Below are 25,785 nucleotides of genomic sequence, written 5' to 3'. Positions count from 1 at the left end.
GATGTCTTGCAAACTTTCCAGATTGGTCATGCACTAAATTACCACGCAGACATACGGCAGATGGTCGAGAGGCCACTTTGACACAAAGGATGAAAAAAACTGTTCAGTGGTTATAGACTAGTTGTTGCAAAGCTCGGAGTATAGTTTTTAAGAGATGCTTTCAGTATTAAGGAAAGGAGGAGGTGCTCAATCTGGATGTGCTGCAGGACTACTCTTTATGTGTAACTGAGCAAGCTAATTTACTTTAAACTGCAACAAAGTATTTAATGTGGTACTGGACTGATACTAGACAACAAAACTTTGGAAACGTATGGTACTAGAGAAGTAACACAAGACGAGAGCAAGTTAGCGGAAAGAAAGTCTTTGCGTTATTAAGCGATTATGTGGGAACCCACTGTTTGTCTTTCATTTTAGATGTTCTTGAAGATTCAAGACATTACCTCCCGTTCCTCCCTTAACCAATGAGGCCTCTTGCCTCCAACAGACTCCTCCCTCCTCTAAATAAAAACTCCCTCTGTCCCCCTCCTCGTCCTGTTCTTTTTTGTCTTGCCTGTGGACTTACCTCTTTCCTCCTCCACTGCGGGACCTGGGGGGTCTTCAGTGCTGGATCTCAGTGGGATGCGGTGCTCCCTGCGGCGGTCCTGTGAGGTACACATATGATGCACTGATGATGGTCCCATCCAGGTGTGGCCTGGGGGGCTTCTTTGTTGGCTTCCCGCCATGTGCGGAGCTCTGGGCGGTGATTTCCCAGCTAGGTGGCGTTTCCTGTCATCTGCGTGACTGTGGTTGGTGCTCTGCCAGCTGGTGCTGTGACGGAATCCAGTGGGTCTGCTGTGGCTGCGCTTCAATATTGGCGCCTTGGTGGATCTCGGCGCGTCTCGGGCATGGTGGCTGGGCGGTTTGATGGAGTTTACCCATTTTTTTTAGGGTCGAGCATGTGCAAGTGCTCTGGACCATGTTGTAATTTCTGTCACGACCATCACTTTCATTGGTTCGTGGGCTTGCCTTTTAAAAATGGATTGATTCCATTTGTGAAAAGCATGATCTCTCTGGGCAGAAGTCGAGCGCTTTGCATGACATCGACCCTGTTAGATGGATAATTGCACTTTTGCCAGTAGCATGGATATTTGCACTTTTGCCGGTAACAAGGGTTATTGCATTTTTGTCAATAAGTTTCACTACGAGCAAACTTCCGTTTCCTTTTCTGTCTCCTTCACGCTCATGTCGACCATCGGCTCGCATATGTGAAACTGTTTTACTTTTCATTACTGGTTTATGTGGCAAGAAAAGTCCGGTTTGGAGTTTGCAACGATAAAAGCTTTAGCACGAGCAAACGCGAGACCTGTTACATTGCAAATGCTTGTTCATTCTGTCGTTTTATTTTTGGGATCGACACCCCCATAGACTCATAGCCAAGGAGAGGCACAGGCATGGTCACAACAGATATATATTCCTGAATTTCTTTTATTTATTCTGCGAGTACTTGTCCCAGAAACAAATAGGAATACATGTCTGTGCTTTGCGCCAAGCCACTTGACCCTTTCCCAAATCTATGATACTCGAAGGTCTGTGACCAGCAAAACAAACAGTAAACCGATAATGTGTATCTTTTTCTGTGTCTGCATTTCATCAGAGCTCTCAGGTTACCCAGTTCCAGGCTTGAGTAGCTCAACCCAGTCCACTTTTTAGATCGAGCTTGCAAAACGCTCTGACATGTTGTAATCTATCTGTGAGCTTTTAAACATGCCCACCACACACCCATCACTTTTACTCGTTTGTGGGCTTGCCTTTCAAAAATCCTTTGTTATTATTGGTAAATGATTTATGTTTGTCCCTCCTTAGAGCAGTTTTGTTACCTCATTGGCCATTGCATGTTTGCCAATATGTTTGACTGCAAGCGAACTTCTTTTTCCTTTTGTGTCTCTCCTTCGTGCTCACGCTCATAGCGGCCGTGGCGCTTTGAATTTGCTTGGTTATGTCAACTGTTTTACTTTTCATTTTTCATTTATTTGGCAAGAAAAGTTCAGTTAGGAATTTACAACACTAATAGCTCCAAATCGAGCAAATGCGAGATCCACTGCGTTGCAAATGCTTGTCTTTCTTTATTGTGCTGTGTGCTGGCCTCCTGATTTATGCGGTCACTCGGTCCCCTGCTGGTGCCGCTCCTTTCCTGCTGCGGTCCCCTTTTGCCTCATACTTGGCTGCCACGTTTCTGAGTGCTATACTGTCAGTGTACTTCTGTGTGTCTTTTTTTCCCGTTAGGATGACGCTTGCTCTTACGTGAAGTCTTGCGTTGCTGATGGTGGTACTATTGTATTCTCGTCCTTTCTGGAGAATCCTCTTCCTCGCAATGTTCACCTGCTCCTCCTGGTGGCCTTTATTATCAGCACTACTTGTGGCTTCCTTTGCTGTGTATAGCCCTGGTGCATGTTTTTTCTGCGCTTTGGGGCCCCTGTTCTTTGTGTGTCTTTCTCAGACACTGCAGGGATGCAGGCCGCTGGCAGAATATGCACTTTTCTCCCACAAGCTTTGTGACTCTTGGTGGTGCTATCTATGGTTCCAGTCTCTTTACCTCGTACTGCCTGTAGTGGTTTCTGGTCCAGGAGTGTCTGTTATCCTTTCCCTCCTTTGCGGTCTTTCGGAACCTTGGCGGTTTCTTTCTTTCTTTTGTGGGAGGACTGAGTTGGGTCCTTTTCTTTCGTTTCTCTGCGATCCTTCCCCCAGCTTCGGCCTTGCGCCTCCTGGGCCACCTGCTTCCTGGCTTTGCCTTGCGGGTTGCTGTTGCCTTCCCGGTGGCTGGGTTGGTTTTGTGGCATTCGTATGGGGTCCTGGGGGTTATCTGTGGACTGAGGGGTTCAGGTCTTCGACCATGCTGCTGCAGCATGTGTGTTCCTGTCTCCCCTCACACTGTGTGTTGGGGGTTTTCTTACTGGGGTCTTTATGGTCCATTCCCTTCTTTGCGGTGTGTCGGTTGTTTGTTCCCTGCTTTTCAGTGGAGCATATTGTCGCCAGCTTCTGCCTCTTTGGTTGTTCCTTTTCCCCATATCCACAGCTCGACCCTCTATGTGGTTTGGTTGGGTGCTCCTCTTCTGTTGGAATGGTGTTGCGTGTCATGGTTATGGTGGCTGGTGCCTTTGAGCACAGCCTGCTGGTTCTGTTGTAGATTTCCTGCCTGGGTCAGGGTGGCTGTTCCTGCTTCTTTGGCCGCCGTTTTGGGGTGCCCTCTCCTGCTGGGTTACTGCCCTTTGTTTCCCTTTTGGCGTGGTGGCCTCTTCTGTTACCTGTATGGGTCTTCTTTTGGGTGTTCCGTCCTTTCTAGCGGCTGAGTTTTGGAAACTCTGTTTTCCCACCTTTCTCTGCTTGCTAGGCTTCCATGTCCTTCGGGTTCCTGTTGGGTCCTGGGCTTGTTGGTGGAGCAAGTTGTTGCTCTGCTTCCTTGTCATCGCTTTCTACGGTGGTTGTGCCTTTATTTGGGGGAAGGGGGTGGTGGTTGGTCCCATGGCCTCTATTTTTGTCTCCCCTGCTCATCTTGGCTGCCTTTGCCCCGGTATGCGGTACTATCTTTGCTGACACTTTTGTGCCGTTCGCCTCTGGTTTAGGGACTGCTACTGTTGGGATGCTGGTTTTGTCTGCTGGTCTTTCTCTGCGGCTTTGACGCTCTGTTTGGTCCTGGTCTTCTTTTTCGCTGTTTGGGGCTTTTGGGATGGCTGCTGTGTGCTCTGCTCTTTTGGCTGCTGTGTGCGGGATTGTTGCTGCTGTTTTGTTTGCCAGCTTCCTTCTTCCCTGGGGCTCTGGCTGAGACCTGGGCGTGCTTTTTTGGCTCAGTGTTCGGCGGCTTTGTGAGTTGCTGCCTTGCTGTTTCTTTTGTTGTGGGTCAGGCGCTCTTGGTGGGGCTTCCCTGCCCTGTTTTTCAGGGGCTTTCCTGAGTGTTTGCTTGCTTTGCACTTTGCCTGTGGGTCTGGTCCTTGGGTCTGGATCTTGTGGCCAGTGGCTCTACTGTGGATTTCGGTCCTGTTCCCCCCTTCGATTGGCCTTCCCCTGCCTCCGGTTCTGGCTGCAGTGGGGGGCTGGTTGACCTTTTGGTTGACTTTTGAGGGTTTGGGGCTTTTTGTGTGTTGTCTGTTTCTTGGTGCCTCGTCTGGGATGGTGTGCTTTCTGCCCATACTGCATCCATTTCTGGCTGGGTGTTGTTTACATTTGTGGGTCTGTGGCCTCTAGGCCCCTGCCTTTCACTGTTCCCTTTATGCGGCTCTCCTGGCTCTTGTTCTTTTGTGGCCTGGCCTGTGGGATATGGTGGTGTGGGATGTTTTTCCCTGCTCTCCAGCCTGTTAGTTCTGTTGGTCAGTGCAGGGTGTTCCGGTTTTGGGACTGCTTGTTTCTCTTCTGTTGAACTCCTGGCTTATGTTTGTCCCTGGGGATGTTTCTCTCCTGCTTCGGTGGCAGCTGCGGACCTTGTCCATAACCTCAGGGTCTGTTTTGCCCTTTCCGACATACGTGTTGGTCCGGCTGCTTCGAGTGCAGGATTGTGTGTGGGGTTTGGTGTTTTTGTTTTGCCCCATGGTGCACCCGGGGCATCTTTCTTTCTATCGATTCTGGCATATGGGGGGGGGGGGGGGGGGGGGGGAGTCTGGAGTGGGCTCTTCCCTTCGCCAGTCTCCCCCTCTTCTTCTGGCTCTTCCTCCGGATGGTTCGGGCCCTTCCCTTTGTTCCTGGTTTGGTGCAACCTTTCTCTGGTGGGGCTTTGCGGTTCCTGTTGGTGATCTTTTGTTCAGGTTGCTTGGTTGCCTTTGGCTCTTCTTCCTTGGTTTTGTTTGGCCTCTAAGGTGCTTGCTTTGCCAGGGGATTCTGCGGATGGGGTTTGCTGGGCTACACCCTTGGCTTCCCTGTCTATTTTTGGGTTTTTACCTTTTCGGATTACTAAGTGGGAGTCTATTTTTGGGTTTTTACCTTTTCGGATTACTAAGTGGGACCCTCTGGTTTTCTGTTGGGGCCGCTATCTGGGGCTCTCTTTCTTTCCTTTGGCTCTTCTCGGACTCAGTTGTCCGTTTCTTTTCGCTTACTACTCACATTGGTTAAGAAGGAAGGCAAGGGAGTATTGGGAGGTAATGCCATAAACTGTAAGTGATGGACGCCTTTCTTTAAAACATATGTGCCCTGCTGCTGCTGTCTTTGAATACTTGTTTTGTAACAAAGCTAGAGATGCGGTATCATATTGAGCAATACCTATATCATGACCATACACCATCAACTCCTGAAATGTTATCAAGACAAGTAAACATTTCAATTAACTCTGCCAAAACGATATGAAGATCTCGATAGATCTGAAGATAGATATTTCGACCTCGATTTTGTGGCTCGGTTAAATGGAGACATTTCAGCATTAAAGACACATGCGTTTGGGCAAACCAAACCCCTTCCCTCTCCCGAACTTCAAGGGCCCCTTTTCCTCCGCGGCATCAGAGGCCCTTAACAGAGGCCCAGCAGCCCCTGCGGAGCAGGATTATACCCAGCACTTCAAGTGTCCCGCAACTCTTCCGGGAACCCAAATTCTCTCAAGGACAGCGCACATCTGGGATATGGGAGCTTCGGGGACCCCTCATCAAAGTCTGCAGGGGAGGGGCCCATCACTCTGTATCACTCTGTGTTACACCCGCGCCCCACATCAAGTTTTAACCTCCGAATTCCACACCAACTGCACTGCAGTAAGACCGAGTGCGCCGAGTAGCTATAAAATGACACGCATGTGCCCCTTCCCTGGATGCATGTGCTATATATACACGGCAGTGAACTCACGGGGTCAAAGGCCACACGACACTAGAGGATAAGGAAACAGAAGCATGACAAAGGAGCTTTTTACTGTTACGCTTAACATACCCGTGTTTGCCACACGCAACACGTACAAGGGTGTTTCAGAAAATCAGCAAAACTGAAGATGTCTTGATTTGCTCTACAAATTTTCCAACAATTGTGACAATCTGCCCGCAAATCGGAAATATATGAAATGCACCGTACCATATCACGCATGGCCCTCGGTTATACCGCTTTCGGCATATATAGTCACACGAGACTGTCGGACTGGAAAGCTTAGCAAACTAAATAGCAGGCAGCTTTTATTTACATTCTCAGAGAATGCATTGCGCACGGGTTTATTTATACAGCTTCCTGTCTGACTACTGGACTTGCACTTCGCTAGTCACCGCTGACCCTGTTCAGTGAGCTCACTCTCGCCTCAAGGATTTACGAGGAACAAAACACGTTTCTTTCATAGGGGGTCTCCCACCTACTGGCTCTTTATTCTTAAGTACCGTTAAAAGTATCCATTGTTAACCATAAGAATGTGCAGCGATACTGTGTCAAGTAGAACGGCCCTGTCCCCGCAGGTCTTTGAATTCGTGGGGCTTCACAATAAAAGCGAGGAAACTTCATTCCGAACAAGAAATCTCCTTTCCAAGAACTCTTCAACACAGGGAGAATTTCAAGTGCCTACGATTTTTTTTATTTTTTAAAAGCTCCTTTCCACGCCCATCAGGTCTTCAATCTACAGCACAACTAGCTCTCACGTTTCCCGGTTCGATACAGGACAGGCAGTCGAGCTTTTTTTTAAATTAGCATTCTGGTACTTGTAGTCCGCCCGGTGTGTCCTCATACATTCAGCGTTGCAGGTGCCGGCGTGGAAAGGACAATTTAGGCCCGGAAGCCTACTCGTGGACTTGGAAAACCTAAGAGGATTTCACAGGTAGTTAAATTATGCTTACAAAAGATTTTCCTCGTTGCTTTTAGCATTCACTACCCTGACTATAATGCTGGACTCGTTACTCGCTCATAGTGTGGGACTTTCACAAAGGTAGCACTTCCATTATTTGTGTTACATTCAGTTAGTAAATCCACATAATACCAACTGTACATTCTGTTTCGAGTGGCTAAGATGCCTTGCCTCTACTTTACACCATGTACATTCACTTCTGCGCATTCTGTAAGTGTTCCCTCCAAGTGTATGCCCCCACCTTCAGCTGCACCGCCTCAATTTTAATTCTTGACTTAATGGTTAATATAACAACATTATATAGTGCACAGTCTGCCATCGATATGGCACTGCAGTACCTATAGTATCTGAGGATGACTTTCCAAGAGGTTCTGCAAAGTGGCTCTTTAGTATTTCATAGTATATAACAGGCTGGCCTCCATCAGATGCTACAAGGACTTCAGAAACAAAGGAAAGCATTTGTGAGGTGGGGAATGGCTGTGCCCTGGAAGAAAACAAAAAAGTAGTTGGTAGATTCCTTTAATCTCATCTACTTGTAGTTACATTGGGCTGCAATGCAGTTCGTCATTTTTGGCCCACCATGCCACCTGAGACAGGAAGCAGCTATGTGCCAATCAGCCTTGGTCCTCCTCCAATAGTTACAGTTCAGCACAAACTGCAAGGCCAGGCCCCTTCTGAAAGCGAACACAAGCAGACCCAGACAGGTTTCAACCTATCTGGGCATTGTCAGTACGGTGCAGCTGGAGTCCTATGGCACAGTCACAGGGAATCCACACCTGGTGTGGTTCAGACTGAAAATAGCATCAAACATAGTAAAAAATCAGCCATCAGAATCACCCTTATCAAGGAATCGTCCCCAACATGGGAGTACCAATGCTTCCTGGTATGTATCTTGATTGTAAGTGCTAGACAAACTGTCCCTATTACAGGGCGTGGTATAATTTTTGGAGTCTAAAAGTTAACAGTTGCCTTCTATCAAGAGGCCAAACGTTGCTCTCCAGCCACCTTGCAATGGTTTATTTTTGGAGCAGCATCTCCGCTGCACAGGACTGATTTACCTGTACATTCGTTTTTTTATTTAGAGAAAGGGAACTAAATAAAACACAATGAATTAATTAGGTTTTAGCGATTTCTTAAACGTAAAATACATTTATTGATTGAAAGGAGCACAAGTTGTCTTCTGGCCAGGCTCACTGTTTGCATATTTTATAATATGACAGTCACATTTAGCTCACCATCCATGTCTACTATCACTCACTCATTCATCAGTACGTGCACTCATTCATCGCTCACTCAACCACACGTGGACAATCAACCAAGAAAGCACTTTAATTTACTTGCAAATAAATCCTATTGGCTTTGCCAGTGCCTTCTACAGTGCACATTAATTATCACATGGTGTAAAGGAGAAAGGCTGGTGGCGTCCAGAGATCAGGCTTTAGGCTTAGATTTCTAGGACAAAGTATATTTGCACTTAAAGGAATACGGTAACATGTTTCCTTTGGAAAGAGGAGGCTAAGGACACCAGCCCACAGACCCACATCTACTTTTTCTGGGATAACAAAATATTGCGTTACAGAGAAGAAGAGTAATTGATGACAATTCTTTGTTGAATTTAAGTCAACACAGCATCAAATTATATCAGCAATATCTGACAATTCACGAAAACAGAACATGACATAGGATCCACCAACAGTGTCAACAACCCTGCCTTGTGGAACTGACAGACATTAAAGAAAAGTGTGTAGACTTTGTTCTTACTGGATAGCAGGTTATCCAGTTTGCATGTTAAGGTATGTGGGAGGGTGAGCCACGATCTGTTCACAGATGAGAGGTGTGGTTTACGTTATTGGGCATTTTTGCTCCAAGGAGTAATATACAAACCAAAAACTGGCAGCTTCTCACTCTCTTCACAGAGTTAAATCCACTTATCACTATTCTCTGTAATAATCTATTTACCGCTAACCTCTGTAGTACACTACTGTATGTAGAAAGGGTAACATGTTTTATTATAACAAGCGCCTCCGTCATGGCAGTAAATTTAGACTCTGGTGTAAACAGCAGAGGCTTCCTATTGAAGCCATGTATAACAGCCATATAAACTTTAAAAGAGATTGGATGGCTGACTCAATGGTGCAAAGTCATAAGTACTAAGAAAAATATTTAGTGGGCATGTATACATCTGGATTGGCAGCGCTATCACAGTGATGAGCTAAGCGGTTTACTAAGGATAGGAAAAGGTTCACCTGTGGCACTTTGCTCTGATTCTTACAGGTGATCCTCAAAGATACAAAGAGAGGAGGTAGGAGACACTGAGAGACGAGTACTGGTGTTACAGTGAGCATTGCAGGCTTTCAAAAATAAATCACCAATGTTTGTTCCTCAGACCTGCTTCCCAAAATAGCAAGTAATCTATTCACCACGGAAGTCACACTGTGAAGTTACTGAGTGCAAGGTCACGGTAAGCACAGGCCGGCTGAGGCTGGAATTAGCAGCATATTAAATATGGAAATGTTATGGTATAGGCCTTTTTTTGCATAAAACATATCCTAGTGGTAATTCAGAATTGGTTCAAGAAAACGCTTAGGGCCTGGTTTACATGAGTGGATGAAACCTGCTCATGGAAATTCAAGCGCAAGACATACCTTATCACATAATTTTATGACTCATATCTTAGCACACATTATTTCTAAAGAACTGGACCCTCCAATTGTTCACCTTTTTTCAAACATGCTATTCTTCATAACATTATCTGTACCAGGGGAATCATTAGAAATAGTTATCTCTTGTTCATACCATGTGCCCCTTTACTAGAGACAAAAAGTCAAGTGGGCTGTGGAATTACAGTCCATCCTTAATTTACTAGCTGACTGCCTGTGTGTCTGAGAACTCCTGTGCCACACTTCTCTAATGTTTGTACAAATATTAGAGGACACTTTCTTTCACATTTGTGGCTTGTGCCAATGATGTGTATACATTTTGTTACGAGAGTCATTAGCCTCAATGCCAGCTTCTGGCTGATTTGATGTGTCATCAGTGGAAAATCAAAATCCTCTTTCCTCTGTGGTTCCACCACCAATGCAAGCAAAAACCCAATGTTCACCACCTTAACCCGATCTCCAGAGACCCAAGCTAAGTGGTGGATCACGGTCTTTCATCTTGCCCACCATGTCCCTTCTCTCTCAGGTCACCACAGCCTTGTAGGAAGCTGAGGAGTTCGGGTAGCGCTCTGCTGCCATCAACTTCCATCTTCCCTGCCAGCACGTATCAGAACAGGCTTGCGCGCTCATGGAATCAAGTGCTTCACTAACCTCAAATGAAGTGCCACTACTCTCTGTGAGAACAGAGAGCGCAACCGAAGTTCAAGAGAGAAACTGAAAGCTTAACAAAAGTTGGGGTGGTTGGCAGGAAAGCAGGCATTTATGTTTTCCCCTATATATGGATGGGGAGGGGTCAGTCACGTTAAGGACGATGGGGGCGAGTGACCAGATAAAAGGTAATGTTTTAAAATATTAGGTAGAGGTGAGGGTAATGACAAGAGTTGTGGGCTGAGTGGCAGGACACCAGATGTTTAAATACTTGGTGAGGGGACTTTTTGAGTAGGCTGGAGGGTGATGGGGAACGGTGCCATGACACCAGCATTTTTCTCAATCTTTGGGTGTGGGAGAAGAGGTAGCAAGAGGTTGGTTTCACTGGGTGCCAGAACACCAGCAGCTTTTTATGTCCACATAACATAGCGTAGTGCACCTGAGGGGGATCGTATCATGTTGTGCACAGCTTCCCCATGGCCCTTCTCCCCGGTGCTGCTCATCTCGGAATGGGAATAGAGATGTCGGGTGGGGGAGAGATAACATAAAACTATTCCCTGCTAATAAATGGCTCTGCTCTCTTTACCTATCTTATACCACTTATAACCCCTCAGTGAAAAACACCCTATTATTCACAGTTATACACATATGAATTTATTTTAAAAATGCCTTGAGAGCATATGAGGTGCCATACATGTAACAGACCCGATTCAGGGTGGAGACTCACAATAAACTGGCTTCATTTTAAGTGTTTCCTGGCTAAAATTGCCTCCGTTTCAATATAATCCATTGGGGAAATACATTCCCCGTTTTTTTCCAGAATATTCCACTTTGAAAATGTTGGCATGCATGGGGTTCCCCTTTGTATGATGTATGTACATGGTAAGAGGGCAGGCAGTCAGTTAAATCAAGATGAGAATGCAAAGCACTGGAGAACAACTACAGGAGCTAGCACAACAGCAATGGAGCCACTGAGAATACAAGTTAAGTGGCTAAATGACAAGCCTTTACAATATAACTGGTTGTAAACAAATGTGCGCTTTTGGTAGCGCGAAGGGAGGGTGCCAGTAGCAGGGCACAAGTCAAGGTTACACATGGGTAGACGGCGCCTACCCACTATTTTTACAGGGTGGACGTCGTCTACTCTGCCAAGACTTTAACCTCCACAAAAATATGCTAAGCATGCCATGGTGTAATTTTCAAACACGGGAATACATTCAGCAGTGCCAGCATGTTGCTTGCTTTCGTTCTAAGCAGCAACATGCAGGCTGTAGGCAGGAGGAGGCTTATCAGATTCCATCTGGGCCTATAACAAAAGCCAAAATTAAGGGGCCATCAGGCCTCCTTTTGTTGAAGTATCCTGGCTTGGAGCTATCTGGAGCCTCACACTTAAATGGAATGAAGGGGAAACAAAGACATACAGCTCATCACTTCACAGGTACTATAGAGAGGAATGCTTTTGACTTTGTTCAGTCACCATACATAAGAGATATGCATGCACTGTAAGAATGTCAGAAGTGTTGGTCTGTATCATATTTACACAAATAATTTAATACCACTATTTTATTTCTTTTATTGAGCTACTCATCTCAAAGCAGGATGTCAGAAAGCTTTACATCACATGTGCATATTATACATTGACAATAAATGATATGTGTATGAATCGATGTACAGAATGTGCCACATAAGAGAGGGAGGGTTACAAGGTGTAGGAGTCACGTGTCCTTCATAGGTAACTGTGCCATATTAGAAGGATTACCATTTATGAACTGCAAGAAACCAAAGGATCTCCAAAAGCAGTAACCCACTTACCCATTCACATAAAATAAAAATCTGTTATCTGGGTGTTATTTCATGTGCTTTGCAGGAGACAAATTAACCATATATGCTACTTTGATTCAGAACAGGAACTAGAAAAAAAAACTCAGATCCCTCCAAGAAATACATTACTCTCCAGAGTTATCTTATCATTATTATTATTGCCCGAGAATTTCTGGGGACACAAAGATCTCGGCAGTTTTTGGTTTTCAAAATCTAGTCACCCTATTTAAGCCTCAAGTTCAGAACAACATGCATATGGACACCTACATGGCATTCGCACTGCTGATACAACAGCTACACAACTTATAAACAAATGCATGAATTGTATACAATGGCAAATTCCTTTAAGCTACCAATTGCTTGAAGACAGTCAAAACAAAAGGCTGGTTATGAAACCAAAAGCAGAAGTTTGGAAAAAGAAAACGTCCCACAATTAAAGTTACCAGATTACGCAGCTTGTGAAAATTCCAAACAAGGAAAAGAAAACAGTGTAAAGGGCAGAAGTAGGGGGCGAGTCAAGGGTAGACCCTGTCTACACATTTTGTTCACAGGGTGGACGTCGTCTACCCTTGCAAAAGGTTGGACCCCCCAAAAGTATGCTGAACTTTCCTAAGTGTAATTTTTAGACACCGGGACACATTCAAGTTCACCCTTGCTAAATGTTGGACCCCACAAAAATATGCTAAACTTGCCCCAGTGTAATTTTTAGACACCAGGACACATTCAGCCCTGCCTCCACTTAGTTGTCTGCTTTTGTTACAAGCAGCAACCTTCAGGCGGGAAACAGGCTTTTCAGATTCCAGCTGGGCCCATAACAAAGGCTGAAGTAAAGGGCCATCAGCCCCCTTTTGTTGGAGTATCCTGGATGGGAGCTATTTGGAGCCTCACACCTAAATATAGTGGAGGGGAAGCAAAGGCATACAGTTTATCACATCACAGGTAGCACACTTTTGACTTTGTTCATTCCCTGTATACAAGACATATGCATGCATTTTAAGAATGTCAGATGTGTTGGTCTTTCCTAGTAGTTACACAAATAACAGTTTAAATGCCACTTTATTTCTTTTATATCTCTAGAGCGTTACTCATCCAATTGTACGGTGTTCGAGCATTTTACATCATAGATTATTTGCCAAGCACACAAAGATCTCTGCAGCATGTGTCTTAACCCAATAGGATGAATTAAAATGCAGACTTTTCAACCAGTTACACATGACGGATCTACTGTTATATGCCTTCTTGTTGACAATTTCTTTGTGGCAGGGTTTTAAAAAATAAATGTATAAGTTGAGACCCAGATTTTGAAGTTGGGGTTGCGTCACTTTTTTGGCACATCCCCAGAGCAAAATCTCATTTGTCAAATATTGTAATGTGCACAGATGTTCTCATGAAAGACCTGCTAAACAGATGTGTGAGGTCTTAAGATCTTATGTCACTTCTTGTGATGTCACTTCCTGTGAGGTCATGGGCTGTGATATCACTTCCTATGATGCCATGTGCAATGTCATCCTTTATGATGTCACACGCCATGATATCACGCACTATGCACGCCATGATGCCACTCGCATACTGCCTAGCTTGGTTACTCCCCACACTTCGTTTTTTAGGGCTTGTGCACTGGTCAGAAGTAATGTAGAAGAAAATATCACTAATGCACAATAATGATGAATAAAACATACGAGAATAATGGAAAACAAAAAACATGTTGTCAACAATGAAAATATAACAAATAGTACAAGGCTAGTTTAGAGGTTAATATATGTGTTGATGGACAAACCGAAGTACGACAGTGATAGGACAGGGCACGTTCTACACCACACAGTACGACAACCTAAGATAGGAAGAAAATGTTTCACTGTATACTCAATCTGCATATTAAAGGCGGTCCACTTGCTATTACTGAAACAGTCAAACAAGTGTCCTCTTTCTAAAAATGTTCAGCCAGTTAGTTCACCATGCCCAATCGCCAACAAACTCTGCATCCTCACACGGGGGAAAACTGCTTTTTAGTAAGTGTTTCCCATTGGCACCTTCCACCCTATGCACGTGCTGCCCTTCTCTTTGCCCCGTAATTATCATTGCTAATGCCCACCTGCAGCTCCACCATTCGTTTTGCTCAACCTCTCTACTGCAGCTTTACACACCTTCCTTGCCTTTGCAATATAGGTGTGTGAAGAAGCAACTTTTTCCTTTGCAAATTTCGGGATTTTATTTTTCAAAACTCTGCTAACTTTATGAAGGGTACAGAGGATGCAACGTTGTGAAAAATAAGTGTGTCAAAGTAGGCTTTATAGGAAAAACATCTGCAAAAATAACTACAATCTGAAGATAATACGTTTGCATAAATGGCTTTTCTATTTTTGGGGGATTTTTGTCTGTAATGAGATTTTCGGGACAGTGACAAACTTTTCCATTACATGAAGTTGCAAGCTTTGCCTCCTTTGCTAAATATATTTTTTACCAAGTCATCCACACTTTCCCTGATCTTATGTCAACTACGGCTAACACTTAGTTTAAAATCTATAGACATTTTGGAAATAGGGAGAAATCTGTTCCAATGCATTATTAAAAATAAAAATAAGCTGTTGGGTTACTGTGTCTTATACAGTTTCAAACACATTTATACTAATCCGGGTAGAACAAGTAATCGTTCAGTGTAACTTGGTAAACCTGAACAGGACACTTATTTCTGAAGATAAGAATCACTCTTAAGTTAGAGATCTCGGTGGCATGCAAATTGATGTCATGAGTGAGGCCTTATTCAAGAAGAGGCTGCCACGTGCAGTCAGCAGAGGACAACTTGTCAAACCATGAAATATTGCTCAGGGGTCACGAGCCTCCCCACACACCAGAACTCGTGTTCCTAGGCTGTGGCAGGAGAAATGTTCCCAGGAAACGAAGTCAGTGCACCAAGAACAAGCACTGGCAATGTCAAAAGGTCTGGCGTTGGCAATTAGCCTTTTCGCTTTGTCAATGCTTATTTTGTCATTGTTTTAGTTAAACTTATTTTGGAGGAGCTGCTGGGACCGCTCCAACTTAACAAAAAATAAACATTGGCTAAAAACAATATTATCTGATTTCGCAAAGCACATTTTGCCATAGCACTCCCTGGTAGTAAAGGGAACTACTTTGTGTTGATGTGCATTTTGCGAAAGAACAGAGTGCTGTCACTCGCAATAGAGTTAGCCAATAGCTGAAATGGCCTGACCCAGTGCCACATGCGGTCTGCTACAGTAGGTGGAAGAAAAATATGAACTACAGATAAAAAGATGAAGAGGGCTAGCTGAAACGTCCTATCTCTGTGAAAGCGTTTTCACAGAGGACAACCTTGTTTTGAAATATGTATATATATATACAATTGTAATAACATTTTAGTAAAATCAAAAGCCCATTGCAAACACCAGACCTAAAAAGAAGGAAGCAGCATGATGCTGAAAAATTAAGATTTCATAACATCAGGATATAAGCAAGGGCTCCTGATATCTCCTGAACCAGCTAGCTGCTTCAGATTCGGCAACATTTGCCTTAAATTGGCTCAGAAGTGACACTGATGTGGCATGCGTGTAGGAGCTACAGGTATTTATTGAAATATATTGATTTACCTCAGCAGCCATTGCTCAATTCTCTACTGAAAGCCACCTATAAATTAGGCCAATAGGCTCATAGGCAATTATTTTTATTTCATCAATACCGTTATCTTAACTTGCAAGAGAACACCAATCCGGAAGTGCCCCACATAAACATCTTTGCCCATGTGTGCAATGTGCCTCTCTCAGCACAAATGTAGCATGCACAACAGAATCAAAGAAAACTGAACTGCAAATGTTTGTGTGCTCCTAACAATGTTATTCTGTGACTTTGATAGGTTTCTAGAATATAGCCTAACTAAATAGGCTTTTTTAACTGGGTCAGAGCAAATTAGAGTCACACAAAGTCAAGAAAAAAAATTGAAATAACCCTTTTGTGCCTTTAATATACATAAGGCTGACATGAATAGAGAGGCCGCTAGTAGAAAGTGCACAACAAATTTATAAATGCAAGGAGGTAAGGGATCCGCACTATACCCTGGATGCGACATATGCAGTACAGAAGCATGTCTTATAGAAGTTCCACATACTAAGAGGTAGTACTTGAACACTTTTCATTTCTTATAGATGCATTCGGCCCACGATGCCTGACAGTATGAATCTTCCTGGGACCTTAAGGGCTTGGAGCTCTCGCTTGCAGATGGCTCATTTAAAGAGATGGCTGCACTCTGCTGTTGTCTCTGCGAACCTACACGCTCAACATACCACTCCGAAGAGCAAGCCACCCAAGAGTAGAACTTGCCCTCTCTTCTAAAGTCTCACTGAGAGAAGCAGAGGTGGACTGCAGGGGGAGAGGTTGCCAGGATTTGATTAACATAAACACGAGTGAACTTGGGCCCAGATCAACAACACTGTTATGTGTGCCAGTTTGCCACAGAACTGTACTGTCTCTAACTTGTTAGCACGGTGTAATACATAAGCTGGTCAGCACAGGTGAGAAACACAAGAGTCTTAGTTGCCACTGCATGTTTCCACCCTCCGATGCCCATAGCTCATGTACTCTCCCTAGGAACTACAGAGTTGGTGCATGTGCATTGTGCACTATGGAAAGCACGAGTTCAATGAAAAAGTGGTGCACAACTCCAAAATAGGCCTGGGCCAAATTTATTTTGCACTGGTGGCATTTCGGGAAATTCATGTTGCGCTTGTCACATAAATTCCGGCAATTCCACTTTGTGTATTTATACACCGTTTGCAGGGAAAATGTACAGTAAACACAGAGGAGAAACAGAACGCAAGCACTTCTTATTTGCAGTGCTTTTGTTTAAATGTATCCTCACACAAAAAAATAGAGCTAGGATGCATTTAGCGCCAAAATATAGTGCGAAATGACAGATTTGCATTTTGCGTAACTGCATAAATTCGCACACCCCTGCAAATGAGCCCATGCAGAATGTTCATGATATGGTCCTTGGCTGCCCTGTGCTGGCTCAGCTTGGCACCTCTCACGGACACAGGGTCATCTGAGGACTGGTACTTTCCAAGTTTTCTGACCCTTTCAATCCACTATTTCTTACCTATACAGTTCATAAAGTTCCTTATTTCAGGAACTGAACAGACTTCTTAATAAAATATATGGGCTACTTTGGAATACAAGGGACAGCTGGCGACCATAAGGATAAAGTTCACTGTGGCTAAGATCAGGGTGCGTTGGGATCAACTCTTCCCCACACACAGATGATGCTGGAACAGATCCCGGCACGCATCCCACGCACGCACAGAGCAGCACAGACGCGCCCACAAGCAGTCCCAAGCTTGCCCCTGACACGCAGTGCACTTGGCCTCGCGGGACCTTTCCTAAACACAATCACCATTCAGCACCGCCCTTGGACTTCAATGAAAGAACACAGTGCGCAAAAGCGAGGAAGGTAGCCACAGGGGCCTTGGGACGCATCCAAAAGGCATGAATTTTAATCTACGTGTCTTTCTGCCACTGCCACGTTACTACCACGTTTAATTTTAGCCCTAGCTAAGCCCCTTGAGTACAATGTAAATTGAAGCATACAACATCATAAACATATTGGCTAACCTCGCGGAGGTGAATGTACATTCAGTTCTCTCGCCTGTACGTTCTGTCCGATTACACAAGCATCATTAGAGCAACAATCATCAAACGTGACGTGCCTTTATGGAGTACTACAATGTGTAGGTAATTCCACATTAGCATATCATGAGTAAAAGCGCTTCAGTCACTTTCACTGTCTCCCCAGCATGACTCATTAGAAGGCTTGAAAAGGCAGTGAGAGGACACGCTGCACATGCCTTTTCTACCCACCCTAATACATAGGAAGGTCAGGTTTTTCGAGTAGTCTAGAAGTGTGAGGAAACATCTTTCATTCCAAGCACGTTCGCTTAATGTAAAGGCTCTTATGTAAATCGATGAAGCATTCATACAGAACATTCCATTCTGCCTGATCTCGGAGGGGTGACGTGAGGATACAAGGCCAGACAGGCCAGACAAAACAACCACAGCCCTCAAAACTGGCAAGGAAAGCGGGAAAACGATATATGTCAGCGCCACTGTAAATTTACCACAAGTTCACTGCTCGAGTTAAACATAGAAGTAGATGGAGTTCCAGAAGTACCCAAAACCGAGAACACGTGTAGGGAGGGGTCTGGCAAGCAAGTTAGGCTTCACTGCCATCACTTACATGTATGTTACAGGAAGTCCTTTGTGACGCAGCAGTTTCTGAGTGCAGTGCTTCACGGTGACAGGGGATGGTGTTTTTTGAGCTCCTGAAGCCTGAAATTCTGACAGTTGGTGATTCCAACCGTTTGTCAGGACACCCAAAAATCCAGGCACGGTTTCCTCATCATATGGCCTGTTACCGTTCGGCAGAGTGTGAAGGAAACTTGTAAGCACTGTACACTGGAGTAGAGCATCCTCACAATATCCCCGATGCTTTAAACTTGTTGAGCGATTCACTCGGCTTGAATCCTGTTGTTCTGAGTCACACGGCTCGTTCCAACGAGGGTAGAAGGGGGTTAATTGCTTAACACGCGCAGGGACCCTTTTATTACCATGGCGCAGGCAAAGCAACAAGTTAAAACGAAGATTCTGTGCTACCAAATTCGACAAAAGCTCGTGTGTTAAGTTTCAAAGGGATGGGTGAATTTGTATAACAAAATATTGTAATGTCTGGCTGATTTTTTATAGATATGCCTTCTTCTCAGGATCTTGCTGGATTGCCAAGAGCACCTACCGACAGACCAGGTGCCAAGATGGTGGAGACAGCTGAACAACGTAAACACCTATCTTAACATCACTCTTTCTTTCAGCCAGAACCCAACATCATGACGTGAATGAAGTAAACGGAGGCATCCGAGCTATGAAGCCAGTTAATGCAAATAGGGTTTTGTAACAAAAGTCATGGAGAAATGCTAAAAGACCCCAGTAAACACCAGGATTTGGTACACCCTCACATTAAAAATAAATAACACTGAATATTTTTCAGTAACATTTTTTTTTTATCTAAGTGCAATTTTCGACTCCACCGCAGAACTTTATGAGGGTCATTTCAGGCCAGGACCAAAAACACGCATTTCTTCCAGCAAATGGGTACATGTGTAAAAAAGTGAAAAGCACTCTCTTACCTTTTCTACAATCACTGGCATCCTCCCCAAAATGTACCTAAACCTGAAAGCTCCCTGAAAAATACCTACATCCAAGCAATTGATATTATCTAACTTGACTTCACAGGTAAGGAGGGGTCATTGTCAAGCAAGTCAATTAACAAGTAAATCCATAATGTGGCCATAAACTAAAGTTACTCCAAGGAGAACATCAAATGTATTGAAAATAATGATCATCTTTAAAAGATTTTAACACTGTATTTTTCTGAAATGAAAGGTCAGCATGTTCACCAATATCAGGAAAGTGAGATAAACAACAAAAGGAGCTCCCATTGTATTTAGCACCTTAATTGGAAATGGAAGCGCACCAGAGTGGTGGGCCGTGCCACTACTGGAAGAAACAGCAATGTCAACCAACGAAAAAAGTAAAAGAGCGCCGAATTTCTGGTCCATATCACGTAACGAATGCATCAGGAACTTCACAAGATCACCAATGGCACCAAGTCGGTGCCCTTCCACTCAAAGATGAAACCAGAGCTCTCAAACTGAGATGTACATGCAGACATCCCTGTTCCCACCACATACTTCCTAAATGGAAAACAGACTTCCCCACAAGCGCTTAAAATATAATTCAGTATTTCTGCTCACATCGAGATGGAGCGTTCCACCTCAACAGGCTACCGAAACGTCAGAGAGGAGACATCATTGTGCTTTACATATGTAGACAGATGAGCGTGCACTCCTTATTAAGTTTCTGAATTACAGAAACGTTTGCGGATTTATTTTCCCTTTCGGAATAAATAGGTTCAAAGAGTGTTTTGGGAAATAAATATACATTTTCGTCAAACCAAAAAAACAACAACCTGTAAACATTAGTGCACAATTAGGTTTTAGCTGGAAATGTATTACTACTAACACACGACCACACTTGAACTCTCCCACCCCCTGATTCTCCTATCTTTCAATCTTCCCTAAAAAAAGATAGAGGCATGGCCATGGCTCACTGTTGCTCTAGCCCACTGGATGCAGTTTGCCCTGCAAACCCAGTTGCATGCAACCAAATGAGTTTTGACTAAAACAGGTTCATGATTTTAATAATTTCTATTATTTATAGCAAGGAAGAGAAAGTGAAATTAAATTGGACACTTGTGAGTGGGCTACTGGCATCATGAGTCACTGAAACCTTTGCAATATTAGTAGGCTGAAAAATGGGACACCGGTGCTCTTTGAAAGTGTTGTGTATTTCACATGGATTTCACCTATAACAGGTATAGCATTACTGTTGACGCTTACCTCAGACTTAAGTTTCTGGAGGGGGAATACAGGAATAACAAACAGACCCTAGGTACATGCAGAATTCTGTTTTTATTTATCAGGCAGCTGCCACCAGAAATTTGCTGACAGAAATGAAACACATTTTTGTTTTCCTGTGCTATGTGGCATAGAAAAGTACAGATATTCGCTAAGAGTACCAGTTTAATACTGACAAGACTTGCTACTCCCTTATTAAAAGCAATGCACTTCCACAGTGGTAGGGTTGGTACTCTCCCTTTCTAATTAAAGAAACGCAGGTACCCAGTGTCTGGCAATTTAAAGCACTGCTGCTTCAGTATTTAAGTGTTTAACAGGCTGTAAACCTGCCTCACGCACGGAGAGTTGGTTGCAACACTGTATAAGAGAACTGTGCGGTAAACAGACAACTTTAGCACTTGTGCAGTGCTCAAATCGAGCAAACTAGTGCGAGGAATTGGGAGTGTATCCAACACTGCGCTCAAGTACTTTGAGGATAATTAATGGTTAGTAAGGCTAAGGAACAGGGCTATTCTAAAATCTAGGCAATCGTCAAAAGAAGCATCACTAACATTTTGCAGGTAGGATGAGATTAAGCTGCCAAATTCGATATTTTGCTTTATCCATTCCCCGCCCTGTTTTGCTGTTTGCTTTTGATTGTTGCAAAAAAAAAAACATTAATAAACGCTGGACGTCAAACGAATTAGGTAGTGATAGTTCTTTAAATGTATCTAAAACAGACACCTAACACGTGCTTTTACTATCCCTGCATTAGACGGTGATGTGAACATGTTGGAAAAGGGTTACTGTAAAAATAAAATAAAAAAAACGGGACATACGATGATGCAATTCAGGAAGTGCACATGGGATCACTTTATTTCCATAGCCAATGTTGGGTTGAGAGGGTGTGTGTCGTAGAAAGGCTACAAGAGTTCAAACAAGGCAGGAAACAACATGAAATAACCGTCTCGTGCCCCTGAAAGAAAAAACAGTTGGTAGGCATTGTGAACGTAGGGTAACAACATTTCCTGTCAAGGCTGCTCACTGGGTATGCAGTTCCAGGCCAGTCACTAAAGATTCGCCAGCAGAGGCGTAGCTACCAGTGGTGCAGCAGGTTCAGTGGCACCTGCGCCCGTGGCAGCCCGCCGAGTCCTGTTTACTGTAGCATTGTACAAGCCCCCAGCAGTAATGGGCTCCCTTAGCCCTGTTTTGCACCCAGGCTCAATGCGCACTGTTTACCAGCAATGCCAATCTTACTGCACATGTAGTCTCTGCTCTGAGCACTGCGACCTGGTGCACAAAATGCGATGGCAAGATCCTCTCTGAGCACGCAAATCCTGTATTTTACCACAGCGTGTCCTCCTTCTATAATGCTCTAAATAGGTCGTCACGAACAGTTTGTCTGTGGCTCCCATACGACCGCGCAGGTCATATGGAGGTCTCTCCCTATATAATCTTAGCATCCTAACTCAGGTTCATTATAAGCACACAGAGGGCTGCTCGAAAGGCACATGCAGGGCTACGGCCCATTCATTACAACCTGCTTCAACATAGCACACGCTGTTCTGCGTACCAAATATACCTAGTGCACACAGGGCTTTGCCCAGTCCGTCACGAGTGAACACGTATCTATACCGGTATAAACGGGTCTGTGCCCGCTTCTACAGGTCACAGTCAGGTTTGTATACATCTCATGAGAGGACGCGCGCACTCTCTTTCCATCATGGCACACACAGGTCTACTCTGCCTCATTCCCAAAAGAAACAAGCATTTGCAATGCAATGGGTCTCGCGTCGAGCTGAGCCCAGCTCATCATGACACGGACAGGGCTTCCTGATCGGAAAACATAAGGTCCCTTTGAACACACACTGGCATTTCCAGGTCTTAGATGTGCACAGGGCACTCACAACTCCTTACCAGCCAGTCCTGTCAGACATGCGTGTGATGCACCAGGGGCCTGAATCGCAGAACATGCTGGGTGTATCCATATGGGTCTTCAACACGAATAATAAAATACAGACTTACTTACCCCACGTCAGACTTGGTATAAAAACAGGCAAGAATAAAGAATGCATATATAATAGCCCCCGCCAGGAGGCTATTAGGGCCAAATAATACACCTGGATGTGCAGGAGACAAGATGGTAGTGCATCCGGAGAGGCTCCGGCGTGAGACCAAAATACACAGATTAGTCCAAATCTAGCTCGGCTTCATCCGGACCTTCCCTGGGATTGGCCACCCCTGCACAGCGCAGCAGCAGCGGCGGCGGGAGCTGCTCAGGCCAGAGGCACTGCTCCAAGGCCCTCTTCTCAGCCGCTCCCGCCGTGGTAGGCACGTACCTGTTTCTCGGTCCCTCAAGACCCGTGGACGGGCATCAGCCTCTGTCGATCCTTCTCCGAGCTCTGCCCCCGATCCCGCAGCTGCGTGCCAGGCGCCCACCAAGGGATCTTGTCTGCCGTCCTCCTCAGGCTGTGCTTCCAGCAGGCTCTACCGCCCAACAACCCTGGTCTCAGCAGGTCGCTTGCGCTCGTCCGCTTCTTCCTGTATGCTTGCCTGCCTCCCGCTCCCCTGGCCTCGGGGCTCTGCTGCAATGCCTGCCAAGCTCCAGCCTCGCCGCCTGGCCGCAGGACAGATCCTCCCCCGGCTCAGTGCTCGGGCGCGCAGCCCCTCCCAGCCTGCTGCCACTCACTGGTCCTGCCCGGCTTCCTTAACCCCCGCAGCGCCGGGCAGCGCCTGCCCCTGACCTGCAGGAGGCTGAACCACGTATCAGTCGAGGGCCTGGCTTCAGCATCTGCAGCTACAGTGTGGGCCGGGGAAAGTCTGCTCTGACACAGATACATGTTATTAAACAAGCCTGGGAAACACTGCGCGTGACACAGATGCATGTTAAACAAGTCTTCCAGTGGAGGTGATGAAAACCCGCCGTGGTGGCTTGAGCTATCTATGCACTTTCTGACCCACATGCCAACGTTTGGGAACAGATGGAAGAGCTAGTAGAAATCAAAAGTGTGTTTGTTTTTTTAATTACAGGAAGAACTGCATTATATGGAAGGCGGGTTCAAGAGAGAGGAAGCTGACATAAATCCATATTAGTTCAAAGCAATGAGGCAAAACCCTTTTGACCAGGGCAATAAACAGAATTATTATATTGTCAATGCAAGGGGGAAGTAATCCTAGACTTCCATGGTAAACTGTCTGTGTGATAATTACGTAAAATAATTATTGCTACATTTATTGTACTTTCTTTCTTTTAGCTTTTTCAAAGAAATGTAACAGCATATATTGCACATTTTCTTTATAAGGTATCTGTGATATTAGGTGCTCCTATATTGAAACACAGTGAAAATTGAATATTGTGAATAAAAGTGATAATGTTATTTACAATATGTACAGAAGGTGTAGGGTGACCACCTGGCATTGAGGGAAATTCTGGACAGGACTGTAAGAAATTCAAGACAAAGGGTCAAAATTCAGGACCAAAATTCAGGACAAAGGGTTAAAATTCAGGACAAAAATTCAAGAACAAACGTCAGTTTTACAAACACACGCAAGAGAGGCCATGCCTCACTATGTTGTCAGTGCATTTATTTACTCTTTTTTTAACTTAGCACTATTTATTCACTGTGGTCTTTTTGTGAGTGCCTCCTGGTATGCTACATTCAGGTGTTACATTACGTCCTTGTTCAGTAGTAAATTAATGCCCTTCAGTACTGCGGCAAGGCCATCACCCCTACACAAACCTACCCGATCTTTCCTGAAGAGAAAGTAACAGCAACATTTTGATTATGTTTCTGAACTGGCAAACAGTTTGGGAAACATTAAGGTAATTAACCTTATGCTAGTTTAAACAAATTGAACAAAAACATCTGGCTTACCCCAACCGCCCAGGGACTTTCAACCTATTTTTTTTTTAAAGAGGCAGGGCAGATGGTGTGGGCGACAGTCTCACACCTAATGTCAGGATGTGATGTACCCATAACTTGTCTGTAGTCTCACTGCACTAGAGTGTGTGTCTGGGACTCTACATTTATCTCAGAAATGGGAGCCCAGAGTACCAATCAAAGATATTAAAAGAGGAGGAGGAAATTGAGAGCAAGTGGGAGATCCACGGCAATTAATTCAAAGGGTTGTTGCAAAAAACTGGATAAATAAAGAAGAGAAGAACAAGGTGGGACAATTCCTAAAATCAGACAAGATGGGTCCACCAAGACTATTCGAAGGTATTGGGTACCTGGGGAGTTGTCTCTGCACACAGGAGCAAAACAGAAGGGGCACTGTCAAGCGGTTGAACAAGCAACACCCATCCACCTTGGCAAACTCTTCTGGTGCAATGGTCCGCTGTTAGTGCTTTTGAAGGGTGAGCAGGGGCCAGACCTCTTGCAAGGTTGTGCCAGGCAATTGCCCGCTTTGTCCATGTCTTTATATGGGTTTGAAATTGAGCAAAAGCCAAACTAGAGATCTGGGTTATCCCTAAGTATCAAGTACAAATAGAATTTTCAAAATATTTGGGATGTAAATTGCCCAAAATTTACAAATTTTAAAATGTAATTAGTGTTTCTTTAACATATGGCACTGTTTTTGCCTTTATATACAATTAGATCTCAGATTAAACTGGGAACCAGTTACCTTTTGATACCTAATGATTAATATCGACCATTCTTACACTGATTTCCAGGATGAAAATCTCAGCAGAGCGAACGGTCCCTCCAAGCCCAGTTTGCTTTTTGGTCTTCTCTTCTGCTTTCTGTAGAGGCCATGTGGCACTAGTGAAGATGGTGTGCTACCCCAATGACAGTATTATTTTGCAAACCTTCCCCTGCTCGTCCTTCATTCCTTCTTCAGACAGGCCACACACCTGATTTCCCTGCACTGGCTTTTGGTGTTGAATCTTTTTTTGTTCTTATTTTTTAATCACGTCGTTTTTTATTTTTATTTATTTATTTTTTCACCCTGTTCCTTTGTTTTTGCACTTTGGATTCTTTTGATGATAATCTGCATGTGGTATTATGTAGGTGGATATTTGGATCTCAAGGATTCGGACTAAATGTATTTGTGTGTTATTATTTTTCATGTTTATCAGGCCTGATTCGGGTGGGAAGGACAAGAATCTAAAAGACCTGCGACATTAGTTACCTAATATTGAAAAGGAACTGCCCTGACGAAGGCGGTTTTATAAATTGGATGGTTCCCGCCGAAACGCGCGTAGGCTTAGTTCCTACAGTTGTTACAATGGATTATGAACTTTAAGGTCCAAGTAATTAAATTATCTTTATGAATTAGGTGGAGACGTTATTTAGTTCTGAGTTATAATATGTCATTATTATGAACATTATCAAGGCTTTAGAAAGAAAAAGTGTATATTTAATTTACATCTCATTGTATCTTGGACAATTTGGATTTTCTTTTGTCAATGTTACGTTTCTATTATCTTTTGTGTCTTGTC

The 25,785-nt window shown here is 44.3% G+C and overlaps 1 protein-coding gene across 2 annotated transcripts in view; it reads right to left on the bottom strand.

Moving 5' to 3' along the window:
- Nucleotides 1-23,117, bottom strand: part of NRIP1 (nuclear receptor interacting protein 1) — a 120,686-nt gene extending 97,569 nt beyond the window's left edge. Inside the window, exons 1-2 of one of the 2 annotated variants that reach the window (XR_011194857.1) lie at nt 22,682-23,078; nt 7,192-7,247 (exon numbers count right to left, since the gene is read on the bottom strand). The gene's annotated coding sequence lies outside the window, so the exon portion shown is untranslated. Of the gene's footprint in view, nt 1-7,191; nt 7,248-22,681 lie in introns of those variants that run through there. The other variant, XM_069204113.1, reaches the window with a different exon arrangement.
- Nucleotides 23,118-25,785: the final 2,668 nt, after the last annotated feature.

Source organism: Pleurodeles waltl, chromosome 8 (assembly GCF_031143425.1).
Source record: "Pleurodeles waltl isolate 20211129_DDA chromosome 8, aPleWal1.hap1.20221129, whole genome shotgun sequence".
Classification (NCBI taxonomy): domain Eukaryota; kingdom Metazoa; phylum Chordata; class Amphibia; order Caudata; family Salamandridae; genus Pleurodeles; species Pleurodeles waltl.
The sequence above is the reverse complement of the archived record's forward strand: the minus strand, read 5'-3'. Positions and strand labels throughout refer to the sequence as shown.